Source organism: Cavia porcellus, unplaced genomic scaffold, assembly GCF_034190915.1.
Source record: "Cavia porcellus strain 051 isolate PalLab524CR breed Dunkin Hartley unplaced genomic scaffold, mCavPor4.1 scaffold_15, whole genome shotgun sequence".
Taxonomy (NCBI): domain Eukaryota; kingdom Metazoa; phylum Chordata; class Mammalia; order Rodentia; family Caviidae; genus Cavia; species Cavia porcellus.
In genome coordinates, this window is record NW_026947498.1 from 54,366,823 (window position 1) to 54,380,672 (window position 13,850).

Genomic DNA, 13,850 nt, shown 5'->3' on the forward strand with positions numbered 1-13,850 from the left:
CAGTGTCTATTTCTCATCATCTTCAATAAAGTTGCTCCATACATTTTAAATGCAATTAGGTTGCTTTATTACAGTCTGCATTTCATCCTGGAATTCCAGAACTTCTAAATTATTTTTAATTTGCATAAATAATATTTTTCATAGACTAAAGTTCTGTGAGTTTTGACAAATGCAATGTCATGTATTCACATTTGCAGTTGTTACATAGAAATGTGTGCCTTTAAGGAAACCTTCTGTGTATTACCTATTCAAACTTCAGCTTTCTTCTAGGCAGCTTATTGTTTCTGTAGTTTTGTCTTTTTCAGTGTCAGATAGCTGGCATCCAGTAGCAGCCTTTTCAAACTGGCTTCTTCCATCTTACAATAAGCACTTAAGATTTACCTGTATCATTCTGTGGCTTGATGGCTCATTTCTTTTTTAAATCCTTGATTAATATTCCTTTGTGTAGACATACCATACCTTGTTTATACAATAGTCTATCTAGGGACATTTTAGTTGCTTCCAGTTTTTAACTATAAATAAAGTTGCATGGACTTGAAAATTTTTGTGTAAACTTGAAGTTAATTGGGTAAATATCTACAAGCATGATTGATGGATTGTGTGTAAGACTAGGTTAAGATTTCTAAGAATGGACCAAACTAACTTTCAAAGTGACTGTAGTTTCTTGCATTTACATCAACAGTGGATGAGAATTTCTTTTGTTCCACGTCCTCACAAACTGTTGGTATCGGCAGTGGTTTTTTTTCTGTCATTATAATTGATGTGTATTAGTTAGGGATATTTTTATTCTTAAAAATCTACTGAATGGTAGATTGCTTTTTGACAGTGCAGGAGAATTAATAACTGTAATATTGTTAAGCTATTCAAAATCAGTCACTTGGCCTCCTCTTTGTAGAATCACAATTGGCCTTACTTGAAGGAATTTGCTTCAAGCCTCACAAGAGCTCATGTTTGTAAATATTCTCATAAATTCAGGGTTCCTAATCCAATTAGACTCAATGACTCCTTACAACAAATGTTTGTAAACCTCTTTTTGCTGATAAATGAAATTTATCTATATTGTATAAAGAACTTATAAAAATTATATACTCTATATACTCTATAATTTTAAGAATTACATACTCTAATATATAAATGTTTAGTCATAGCTATATTAACAGATAATAAAGTGGTTAAATATTAATACCTGCTTGAAAGAGTAGCTAAGAATATCTGCAGTCAATCTGTATGGGGCAGAAGTTGAAAAAGTGGTGTCTTAATATATTTGGATTGCTATAACAAAACTATCATGAACTGGAGGTCCTAAACAAGTATTTATTTTGCATGTAGAAGTTCTATATAAGAGTGCTATTATGGTTAGGTTCTGGAAAAGGATCCCTTCTCACATGACTGAAAGAGGTCAAGAGAGACCTCTTGATTCTCTCTAAGGGCACTAGTCCCATAATGAAGGTTTTGTGTTTATAATCTATGTGATCACCCAAGGTAGCCCCTTATGTCATCACACTTGAAGTTAAGTTTTCAACACACGAATGGGGGGGAGGGGCAGGGGAAACACAAATAGTCCATCACAAGAGGAATAGGTGATCCCTAAGATAGAATTTAGTGTTACTATGATATATAAAAAAATCTTATTTTTATATTAGACAGAATTCCAGCTAAAGCAGGACTATAACATGCTGAGATAAATTTTATAGATGGCTAAAGTAGAAATAATGAGAATATATGATTCTTGCAAATGACCTCAGCATTGTAAGTATGGTTTTAAAATTTCTTATATTATGATGTATGGAATGATAATGACAAAGTGTCACATCTCCTATTTTGAAATCCCATCACATGTTGGGGCATATGTTCAGGCTCAGCAAAAAAAAAAAAATCATAGGAAGATGTATTCTGCAGTAGGCAACAGGAACTATAGAAATGATTGGGAAGAAATAATAAAAATAAGAGGATTTAGAGAAGTTGTGTGAGGAATTACTGGAGAGAGTATTGGAGTAAGAGCTGAGAGCAAGCAATTCCAAAAAACTTCTAATGCTATTTTTGCAACATAAGCTTTAATCTTTGAAGTAAAAAATAATGTGAGATGATAAGAATGTGAAATTTTGAAAACATTTTTGGAATGAAATGCACTGAGATCTCCATGTGTTCTGCTAATTTAATAATGTTTGGCATCAAGTCACTTAAAAGAGTCCCAAATCTATTATATATTTGCAATCTGCCTTGCAGTTTTTGCAGTAATTGCACATCTGCTCTGAAACCCTTTTTAACTAATACATGCTTGGAAATGCTATACTACATTGAGTAAGTAGAAAGCATAAAGCAAATAAATTATTCAGTAGTTTCAAAATGTCTTTATCCCTTTTAAGCTTCTCTAGCTATAAGAGTCTTCTCTTATATTACACTGAATTCTTGCCTAAATACATGCAAATTTTTCAGGGTTCTATCTACAAAAGTATCATTGATTTATTCTTATAGTGTGCTTGGTACTGTGGGACTTTAAAATATTGTACAAGAAGTTATTTCCTGCGTAGGATTTTCCTGTGAGTTTTAGAGTATCTAGCATCCTGGCTTCTACTGCCTACATGCCTGAACTTCCATATCTCTATCCCTAATCATCAGACATCCAAAGCTGTGTCTCAGATGTCCCCTAACTTACAGTACTATGCTTTCTGAGACCCACTCAGCCTAAATCTAGGATTCCGCCGTTTCATGAACAATATTGTAAGCTTCAGTTGTTTGGGTCTGTAGAATAAAACCTGAATAAATAGGTTCTGTAATGTAATGGTTTTCTGGTGGCAAGAGAAGCTAAGCTATTTTTAAAGGGTGGCTATTTAAAGATTGTTTTTGAGAAGTAAACCAATTATTAGCAAAGAAGATAGAAGAAAATCTAGGTCAGAAACTAATTATGCTCTTGTTTTGTTTCACAAAGCTGGGTTACAGTTAGCAAACAGAGCAAAAGGAGCTGAAATATGTATGTGCTACATTCCAGTGACCCTATTGATGCTTCCAAATCTCATCTTTACGGAAGGTCTTTGAAACACTTGCACTGTCCTCATTTATCCTCACTTACTGGTAGAGGGGAAATTATGTGCCTTTTGCTACCTCGGTTATAAAACAAAATCTGCAAAGAACAAGGCGAAAGTTGGATGTGGAAGTACAATGATGTTGGAATTATCCACGACACTGAACAGACAGGCAGGGAAAGGAACGTCAGTGTGTTTTGGGGAAAATGGAAAACATTTGTGCAGTTGCATGTTTAGGCATCCTATATCTCCTAACTTGACTAAAGGGCTTTTGTGGAAGTTGTAAGAATATTTAGCTATTCTTTTTTCCCTTGGTTAACAACACATCACATTACTTGAGATTCAAGATTTTTGATTCAGGTTAGGCCTAGTTTATACTACCATTCAATAATGAGGTCTGTATTTATAGACTAACTAAACATTCCTCTTGGAAAGATGAAAGAAGTTCTCTTAGCACAGATTAAAGATTCAGAGCAAGTGAAGTGAAGTATTTTCTGAGAGAATATGGACAGAAAACTCCAGTCCAAGTGTTTGTTTTATGTGCCACCCTCAGAAAGATCTGTATTTAATTTACTAGGTCTTGTGTGCTAATTCTGGAGTTTTTAAGGCAGAACGGTAGAGCAAGTTCCTACCAGCTCACCAGTTCTCCAGAGTCCATTATTAAAGTTAAGAAGTTTTGCCATCAGTGAGATTATTGACAGTTTAAGATCAACCAGAATGGAATATTTATATAACAGAAATATGAAAATCCTGCAAATAAAGCTACTGCTTTTTCAAACTCAGAATCAATTGCTAAATATTTATGAGCATACTGATGTTTAAAGATGATAAAATCACTTCAATATGCTCATTGGCATTTATTTGTGCTCAAGAATTCTTAAATTTCTCAGGGTTTATTTCAATGACTTAAAAGATTTGGCCATATCATGATTACTAAAAGAGTATTTGCTTCTTGGTTATAAACTATTTTTGGTTGGGATAAGTATTGAAACATTTACTTATTTTGGGAGACATCTCTAATACAGATGGCACTATTAATCATTTTGTGGGTCATTATCATTAAGGCTTTTATTATTTTCATTTATCTTCATTTTTTATTCTCATTGCTCTCTGAAAACATTCTAATTGATTCAATTGTAATCCTTTTAAAGGTATTCTTGTGAAATGTTTAATATTCTGTATACATTTATTAACTTACAGAAATGGTGTATCTCATTTTATTTCATAATTATTATACTCAGAAGTGATTTTTGTTTGTTTGTTTCCTTGCTTATTGATGGGGTTTTTTTGTGTGTGTTTTTGACACAAGGTCTCATTTTGTAGTTCAGGTTGGTCTTGAACCTCACTATGTAGCCCAGCCTGGCCTCAACTCTCACAATCTCATGGCAATCCTCTTGCCCCAGTCTCCCAAATTCTGGAATTACAGGCATGTTCCACCATGCTCAGCCAGAGCTAGATTTAAAGATTCTGCTTTTTTGATGCCAGGTATAGAACTTGCAATTTTGCACTAACCAGGCAGGCGCTTACGCTGCTGAACTAAATCCCCAGCCTTAAAGATTCTTAATTTGACTTTGTAGTGATCAGTTACCCTCTGGAAAACCTGCCTTAGTCAACTCTTTCCCACCTGCCATTCTTGAGCAATCCCAATCTCCCCATACTCACCAACACTTAACAATGATGTAGCTTTCTATTTCCATCTGAGTAGGTGTAAAGTTATATGTACTTTTTATTTATATTTCTCTGATTACTAATGAGTTTCACACAGTTTTATATTCTTGCTAACCTTTTGAGTTTTATCCTTCATAAATAGTGTGTGTATGTATACTGGCCATAGTTTTTTCCCCCATGGAGTTTCTGTCTCTCTATTACACCTTTAGATATTAGCTTCTTGCCAATTTTTAAAGAAACAAATTAAGTACTTTTAGTATCCGGTCCCTAAAACTGGAAGCCCATAATTTTATAATTTAGTGTGAATCCATAATAATAAAAAATATCATTCAAGCTTTATTAGATATGGGGTGTGTTATGGTGCACTGGGATTGGTGGTGTGAGTGCTACACCTGCCATGGGTGGGGCTGGCGTACAGCGTAAGGGTGGGAAGGAGGCGGGTCTTTCTCTTTTTCTGCTCTGTTCACACTTGCTGTTTGTGGTGGCCGTGAGCGGCAGCCCCTCCATGCCATGCCGCCTTGGAGCCAGCTGAGTATGGACTGAAACTTCCAAAATTGTAAGAAATAAAGCTTCCTTTGCCTAATTTTTGGCATCAGCAACAAAAACAATAAGAGAAAAGTAAGTAAGATGAGGTGGTACCAAAAAACCCTCCAGATCCTTATGTCTTAAAACCAGCTGCACGAATGAGAAATGAACATATCAACTATGAATCAACAGAGAAATATGGTTGTTACAATCAGTCAAGCAGATTACTAATTTAAGCATTGCTGAATACTAAGAAAAAGGAAGAAAGAATTGTGGAGGTGTCAGCACTGACAAATTATTGACCTGGAATTGATACATTTACAAAAAACTCAGAAGTGATCATGAAGCATTATCCACTCCCAAAAGAGCCAAGAATCCCAATCTTGCCATTTCCTAAGAAAGCAGAAAAATGGAAATAGTTAATAAAAAACACTCATTTCCTCTTTTGCTCACCAATCACTACTTTCCTTCCTATAAATAAAATGTATTTGCCATTTCTTAAATATAAGCCAAAAGTCACTTCTATAAGCCAAAAGTCACTTTCATGTTTCACTTGCAAAGCCATTGCATCAAACTCAAAGTGCAACATCCAAATGATAAATAGAATTCTTTATATCAGAAAGAGCTATTAGTCTTATTATCTGAAAACATGAGCAAAGGTGACAAGCTATTGACTTCTCATGTATCAAATGTTGGTGGAAAGAGTAAAGGATAACAGAAATGAGCAGTCTTGATCAGATGAGAAAGAACGGACCACAGGGTCAATGGAATGAAGGAATTCCACAGTCGGCCTTAGTACTGAGGTTGGGGATGTTTCTAATTAGGGCTCAGTGCTACTTCCTGAGTGATTTTCCATGTCATTTTTCCCCATGTTTGTATTTCAATCTTGGAGAGTATCTTTCTTTCTTTGTTATTTTCTTAGCCCATATTTCAGGAGAGCAACTATATTACATCATTGGTAGGAGTTGATAAATCTTCTTAGTCTGTGCTTTAGAGTCCAAGTATCACTTTAAGTTTCCAGTAATCACCGAAGTTTGGTTTAGTCTTGTGGTTCTCTGAAGTTCAACTGAAAATGTATTTGGGTTATCATTTGTTTGATTCCAATCAGCAGTATTTATCCAATAGACAGGAACACAATGATTTTCAAGATTGGGTTACTTTTAATTAGGTACACAGCTTGAGCTTACAGGGTCTTGGTGGGAAAATCATGGCCTTTATCTCTGTTCCCTGAACCATTTCAACCTCTGGAAAGAATGTAGTGGGTGCTAAAATCTTATGTGGATCTGTGTTCTGGTGTTACTTGACAATTTAGAAGTGTTAAGGTTTGGCTACCCCTTTGATTTGATTTATTTTTTTTCTGTAAAGTTAAATTCTCCTTTCTTGCTCCAATCCCTTTTCTATCTTTTACAGGGAGAATGAGATGCAGTATTACTCTTATCCACATAAGTCCCAGACTTTCTAGGCTGTCCTTTCTCTGTTTCATGTTTCACTTGCAAACCAGGCATCTCTTTCCTAAATTACTGTATTGATCTTTTGTTTGTTGACAAATGTAGCTAATGTTAACTAATATTCTTTTTCCTCATGGATGCAAGTTTATGGGATAAATTATGTTATCTGTCTTCCAAGATATTATGAGTGGCAATTTTACCATGTTTCACAACTCTATGATATGGAGGAGTCCTTGCAGTCTCCAAAATTTATTTTCTGCAACCTAACTCCCAGGCCAATGCCAAACAATTAGTTACAGTAACACCTTCATGTCTAAATACCTATTTTTAGCCTTATTCAGGAGTTCTTTCCAGTATGGGTGATTAATGTGATAGGTAACTGTAATGTCTTCCTGGTTACTGAACTCTCATTCTCTGTCACTGTTTTAGAAGGAGAAGATAACTAAATTGTTTATTTGCTTTATAAGGCAAATATTTTTAAATTAATTACTCAAATATAGCATACTAAAGTAACATTTAATAAATATGAAATAATTACTACTTAAAACTAGTAGACTGCAATCACTTTTCTTCATCCTTAAGGAAATTCTGCATGATCCTCCATTTTTTCTAAACATTTTCATACTGGTATGAAAAGATGGGTAACTGGATAATACACAACTTTCACAAAAACATGCTTGCATAATCATAAATTTTCAAAGGATACACTGAGGCTGTTAAAAGTCTAGTTTTATGAGTTTTCCCTTTGAATGGATTTGTGAGTAATTCTTGACATTAATTGAAGATGCTTGAAAATAATGGAAATTAATGATGGTCCTACCTAGAGTCCCTTGGAGTATGTAGTAGATTCTTCCATAAAGCTTGAGGGGCTTAGAATCAGTTTGTGTTTTGAGTTTACTAAACAATAGGACTCTGGCAGCACTGCAGGGATAGGAAGTGGGCAGAGTTAATAAAGAAGCCTAAATAAGCTAGAGAGGGCCTAGCAGTAATCCTTAATTAACCACAACAATCAGCCTCATCTTAAGGAGATTCAAACTCCCCTCCTAAGAACTGGGCACAAAGCACCACCTCCACAGAACTGCAGATAGAGAAAAGTGACAACAGCAAAAGGAAACATTGAACAGCTGATAGGCTTTATGTAGAGTGGGGTTTGCCAATTTTTTTCTGTAAAAGATCTGATTGCAAATATCTTAGGCTTTGCAGGTTATATATGCATCTCCTTCTCCTACTTCTTATTTTCAACCCTTTAAAAATATAAAAACTTTCTTAGTTCCTAGAGTCATGCAAAATTATTATAATCCATATTTGGTCGTGGGCCACAATTTATCCATGCCTGAATATTAGTCAGTTTTCCATTACTATAACATAATACTTGAGATAATCAACACATAAAAAAGTTTTATTTTGGCTTGCAGTTTCAGGGTTTCCTATTGGCGATCAAGTAGTTATGCTGCTTTGGGTCTGTGTGGAGGCAGCACATTGTGGCAGGAGCACTTGGCAGAGGAAACAATGCTCGTGTTATGGCCAGGAGACAAAAGTACATGTAATGACATTCCCTTTCAGGAGTGCGCTCTCAGCAACCTAAAGACTCACTGCCAGACCTCACTCTTAAAGGTGTGACCATCTACCAGTAATGCCACACATGGGATAGGCCTTTGAGGGGCATTTGAGAGCCAATTTTTAGCATCTGGGATAGTAGAATTTAGCCAGATCTCTATAGGAACATGGACACTGGGATGGTGCAAGGGAGGCAAAGAGTATTAGCAAGAAAAACTAATGCCAAATGGAAGACTCCTTGCTGACCAACACTTGTGCTAAAAGAACAAATCCCTAAGCACTAGCAGTTATGCAAAGGTACGCAGAAAAGATGTGCATGTCCCTTTATCTCTTTTACTGAATGGGCCTATTTTCTGAGGAACTCAAAGAAAAGTTGAATAGAAACACTATAAAGGAAACTTTGAATGGAAATAAAATAAAGTGATTTAGGCTGGAAATCATTATTGAATTGGGTGTTTTTTTGGGCTGTTAAACAGAATTGAGGCGCCAGTGCTAAGATGAATTTGTTTTAGAGGATTAGTTTCCATTGTGGTTTTTCCTACTTGGCTTTTAAATCCCTACCTGGCTTTAAAATATGTTTGAACAACCTCAGTGAATATTAAAGGTGACAAACAGTGTCTTTTTGCTATTATCCCTATGAGCTGTCAAGTGTGTACAGTGGCCACTCAATTTCACTTTTTGTAGGTGGATACATATATTCCTTGATTAGTCAAGCTTCTAGAAAGATAAAGTTGTTTCGGAATCCCCAATTATTTTTAAACTTCTTTTCACAAGACAGGTAAGATATATTTCTTAAGCAGTTGTTTCTTTGAGTAACTATTCCAGGTGGTTTTTTTTTTTTTTTCTTTGCTTGTCTTGTCAGCACATATATTATTCTGGGTTTGTAAATTAGATATTTTTCAAGCCAGTCCTGACAACATAGAACACCTGGACAAATATTTTCAAAGTTTACTTGGATAAGAAATGTGAATGTTAGGTTATAAAAAAATCAGAAAAATTAATTATAATTCTTAGATATACTCAGATTTTTTTAAAAAAGAGAGTCTTGCTGTGTAGTTTAGTTTGTGCTCAAATACACTACGTAGTCCAGGCTGACCTTGAACTTGTAGTGCTTTTACCTTAGACTTTCAAATGCAGGCTCTACAGGTGTAGGTGTCCCACCATGCCTGGTTTATGTTCCAGTTTTAAAAGCACAAAACATATTATAAAGTGCAATTATAACAATGAATTGAAAAACCTTGACACTAGCTGTTTGTGATTTTCTTTGTTTTCTTTCCTTTCCTCTCCTTTTATTTATTTGTTTTTTCAGTGCAAGGTATCAAACTCAAGAACTTGCATATAAATGTGTTTTGTTCTTGAATGTAAAGATCTGTGAGACAAAGATGACCTGAGGTTTTGAACTAATCTCTGTATTTGATTCTTTTGATGCCTTATGATTTACCTCCTCCCCCCTCCTGCTAAGAAACAGCAGCAATTATGCCCACCTTTGGGGCAGTTAAATTTCTTTAATAATGCATACAATGCTAGGCAAAGGTCTCTTACAGTTTTCAAAAGTCTTAGTTTATGTGCCTCTAATCTCTACAACTCTTATTTTGAATGTCTTATAATTTTTCCCAGTGCATTTTTAATCTCCTACAGATCCATGTTGGAGAGAATAGCACAGAGTTTGAGTTAGGGTGGTATCTATGGTATAAACTAGGGTAGATCACATGGAATTCCTAAGGCCAAGAAAGAATTCCTAGGAATTCCAAGGCTTGAATATGGCTGCCAAGAGATTGTGTGTACACCAGATTCATCATGGTTTTTTTTGCTGTTTTTAATTCCAAGATGGTCCCTGTCCAGTTCTCTTTAGGTTTTATAGAACTGTAAACAATGGATTTAAAGAGCATTTGCATTTTATACCCTACTTTAACATTTAGCAAAATTATACTCAGGGGATGATGTGTGCGACTTCAGAAAGACTCACACCATTTCTCACAGATGAGCTACTATTTCAGCATTTTCTCTCTCTCTGAGGGACAGGCAAAAATTCTTTCAAATGGTCTACAGTAGCTGCATTGACATTCTTCCCTGGTGCATCTCCTGTCTATCCATGTATTCCTTATTTGCTCAATCTTTGGGCATAGAGAGTGTGGAATTTAAAAGTTCAACCACTCCAATTTTGGGAAGAAGTGAATTTCATGGAGTTAGGGACTCAGTAGTTAATGGTCAGAGTTATCTGGAGAATGTCATTTTAAGGTTTCTAATGGTTATAACTTTCCAATTCTGTTAAGAATCTCCTGCTTTCTCATAGGATTTGTAATTAATAATGACAGTGAAGTTTCTGAATAAAATATAAAAGCCTTCATAAATCATGAATAATTGCCCCAGTAAATGTCTTTCCCTATTAAAGGATAGAATAAACATGTTAAGCTGTCCTAGGTAGAAACCATGAGGTCTTAAACTAATTCCCCAGTCTACATTATGCCACAGTGATTGTTATAACTTCAATTCATCCAGAAAATAAGCATGTCATTGCCATCCTGTGTTCACCTATCAGCAGCAGAGAGCTTTATAAGATTTCCCTGCTCAGCAAACCTTACCAATCATGCCTTCGGTCTGTTTCACTCTTACTGGTTTTTTTTTTTCTTTTTCTTCCGTAAAAGGAAGAAATTTAAGGGTAAAGCAGACACTATGATGTAGTTAAGTTGAAAACCAAGTGTGAGATCAAAAGGGCCTGTTTGGTGCCTTCCATAGCTGCCCTTATATTTTTCACAAGAATAAGAGAAAGAATTCTCAAAAGACTAGGATTGGAAGTTCCATTCGACCCAGCTATTCCCCTCCTGGGTATTTTCCCAGAAAAACTGAAAAGTTCATAACAGTGATATATGTGCACCCATGTTCATAGCAGCACAATTTGTAACAGCTAAATCTTGGAAACAACCAAGATGCCCATCAACTACAGAGTGGATGAAAAGCATGTGGTATTTTTATGCAATGGAATATTACTCTGCTATAAAAAGGATGGTCTTGAGGCCTTCAGAGGCAAATGGAGACAACTTGAGACTATCTTCATTAGTGAAATAAATAATAATCATATTTATAAATATCACATTGTATCTCTAGTGTAAAAAGTAATAAGAAATGTAGGAATAATAAAACCCAAAATGTGTAATTGCTATTGTAAAAAAGAGAGGAAAAGAAAGTGCCCTAAAGGATATAACTGCATGTATGTTTATGTGTGTAGGATTGATAACCATATTGTTTTTATTGCATCATTGATCAGAACTGTTTACAGTCTTGCTATTTGAATGTCCACTCTATATGCTTTACTTTTGTAACTTGAACAACTATTTCTAAGAGGACAATACGTAATTTATCAACTAGTGATTTCTTACTGTTTCTTTTTTTGAAATTATGTATTATTTCTACCCTTTAAAACAAGATTGAGAACCCTGATACTGAACAACAAAGTCATATGGAAGATTATTTTAACAAATGATTTTAGAAAATTTATAAAATAAATTATTTAATGCTAAAAAACAAACAAAAAAAGAATAAGAAAGTAGGTAGAACTGAGAAACAAACTGCAGATCTGATTGGTTAGGATGGTTCAAAAACTAACAGAAGTTCAGTCAACATGGGTTCTGCTATGTTAAAGACAAGGACCTGTTTTGAGGCCGTGTGGTTGCAGGGTGTCCTTGGAATGTGGCTCTGAGCTTTTACTGAACCAAAGCCTACAAATATGACCTGGCTCTCCATGTAAGAAAAAGTCTGACCTCATATAGAAGGCACTTTTAAAGGACTACTTTCTCAAAGCTTTTGGGTGCCCACCTCAGCAAATGCCTCATTTCCTCTGATGGGCTTGTTAAAAGAAGATGGCGATTAGATCCCAGGGGAACTGCTAGAATTTTCTGGCTTATACCATCAGGACAAAGCGAATATCCTTGTAATAGACTTTGAGGGTGTTTCCTCACTGTTTTAGACTGGATAAATGGAAATTTACTGAATTTGGGACACTTAATGTGGTAAGCACCCTTAAGATAGATGGTTGTTAGGAACTCAGGAAGGCTGCTACATGCTGTAGCAAGTATAAATATCTGAGATGATGAGGCAAAGGAGAAGGGATTAAAAGGCTAACTGAAGTGGGCTTGCTGAAATGGATATGTTATAGGAGGAAGAATGCCCATCACAGGATTGTGTTTTGCAGGAAAACCCAGAAATGTACCATTCAACAAGGCCATCAGGTATAGAGATGGTTCTAGAATTACTGAAGAATTCAGTGATAATTCTTCTCTTCAGGTCAGAGCAGGAAGGATGTCTCAGAGTTTGTCTATGTAATAGCAATGGGGTTAAGAGGGAAATAAAAAGAATAGGCAGTGGTGCTTGAGTGCCAGAAATTTGGGAGCTGAAATTACCTTAACAACTAGCGAGGTTAGAGGGTCAGTCCAGGAGGGTTACCATACAAGAAATCACAGCATCTGTAGAGATATGACAGACTAGCAGTTAATAATAGCTTAAAAAATAAAAATGAAAGCTTGGTGATATGGAAGGGCAGGAGGCTGAAGATATTACCTGATTTAAACTTTATTACTCTTACATAATAGAGACTTTTTGGTTTTTTTTCTGTGTACCTTGAGAACTATTCTTTCTAAAACAGATCTTTTGAATATGCCCAAATCAAATTCTGACTTTTTTGTTTTGATGGGTTTTATCTCAAAAATGAAAAAGAATATTACCAACATGAATAAACAATAATGACTGCACACTTTCCTGTACAAGCTAATTCCTTACCCAAAGCCAAATCAACTCTAGGGACAGAACTTTAGATCCTATCGAGAACACGACAAATTTATACCAAAATGCTTTTGTCATAATTGGTGAAATTTTTAGTTATTAGGCCTCTATGTTGTGCCAAAGTTTATGTGCTTTGCTTCATAAACCATTTATGATGTGGACCTTCTTCACCATTCAGCACGTGAAGGTGCAGTTTCCCACACTGCATCTTGCTGCCTGGTCTGGACCGCTTCAGGCAGCAGCTGTGCTAAGTTGTGTCTTCCAGGACTGGGGTCCCCAGCCTCCAGGTCCCAGACCAATGCCGTCAGTGTCGTGATAGGAACCAGGCTGCACTGCAGAAGGTGAGTGACCAGTGAGTGACCAGTGAGCTGTGTATTTGCAGCTGATCCCCACGACTCTCATTCCTTTTTGAGCTCTCTGCCTGGCAGATCAGAGGCTAGGGTGAGACACTCACAGAAGTATGCATCTGTAACCTGCACGCGTGAGATATCTAGGTTGCTTGCTCTTCTGAATTATTCTAAAACCACGTCTTACCCTTATTGCCACTCTACATCTATGGAAAAATAGTTTTTATAAGCCTAGTCCCTGATGAGTCCATGGTGCCAAAAAATTTGGGGATCTCTGTTCTAGGAAGCAGACATGAAGACACAGATCGAAAGTGCATGAATTTTATTATTAGTGGTGCCTATGAAATATAAAGGTGAAATAGGACAGGAATATGGAAATCCTTCCTATCTTATGAAAGAAAATGGGAAGAAGAGGGGATTGGATACATAGAGCAAGAGTCTGGGTTACATCTATGAGTCTGTTTCAGCTGGACAGAGAGTTCTCTCGTAGAGTTCAAGCCTGTCAC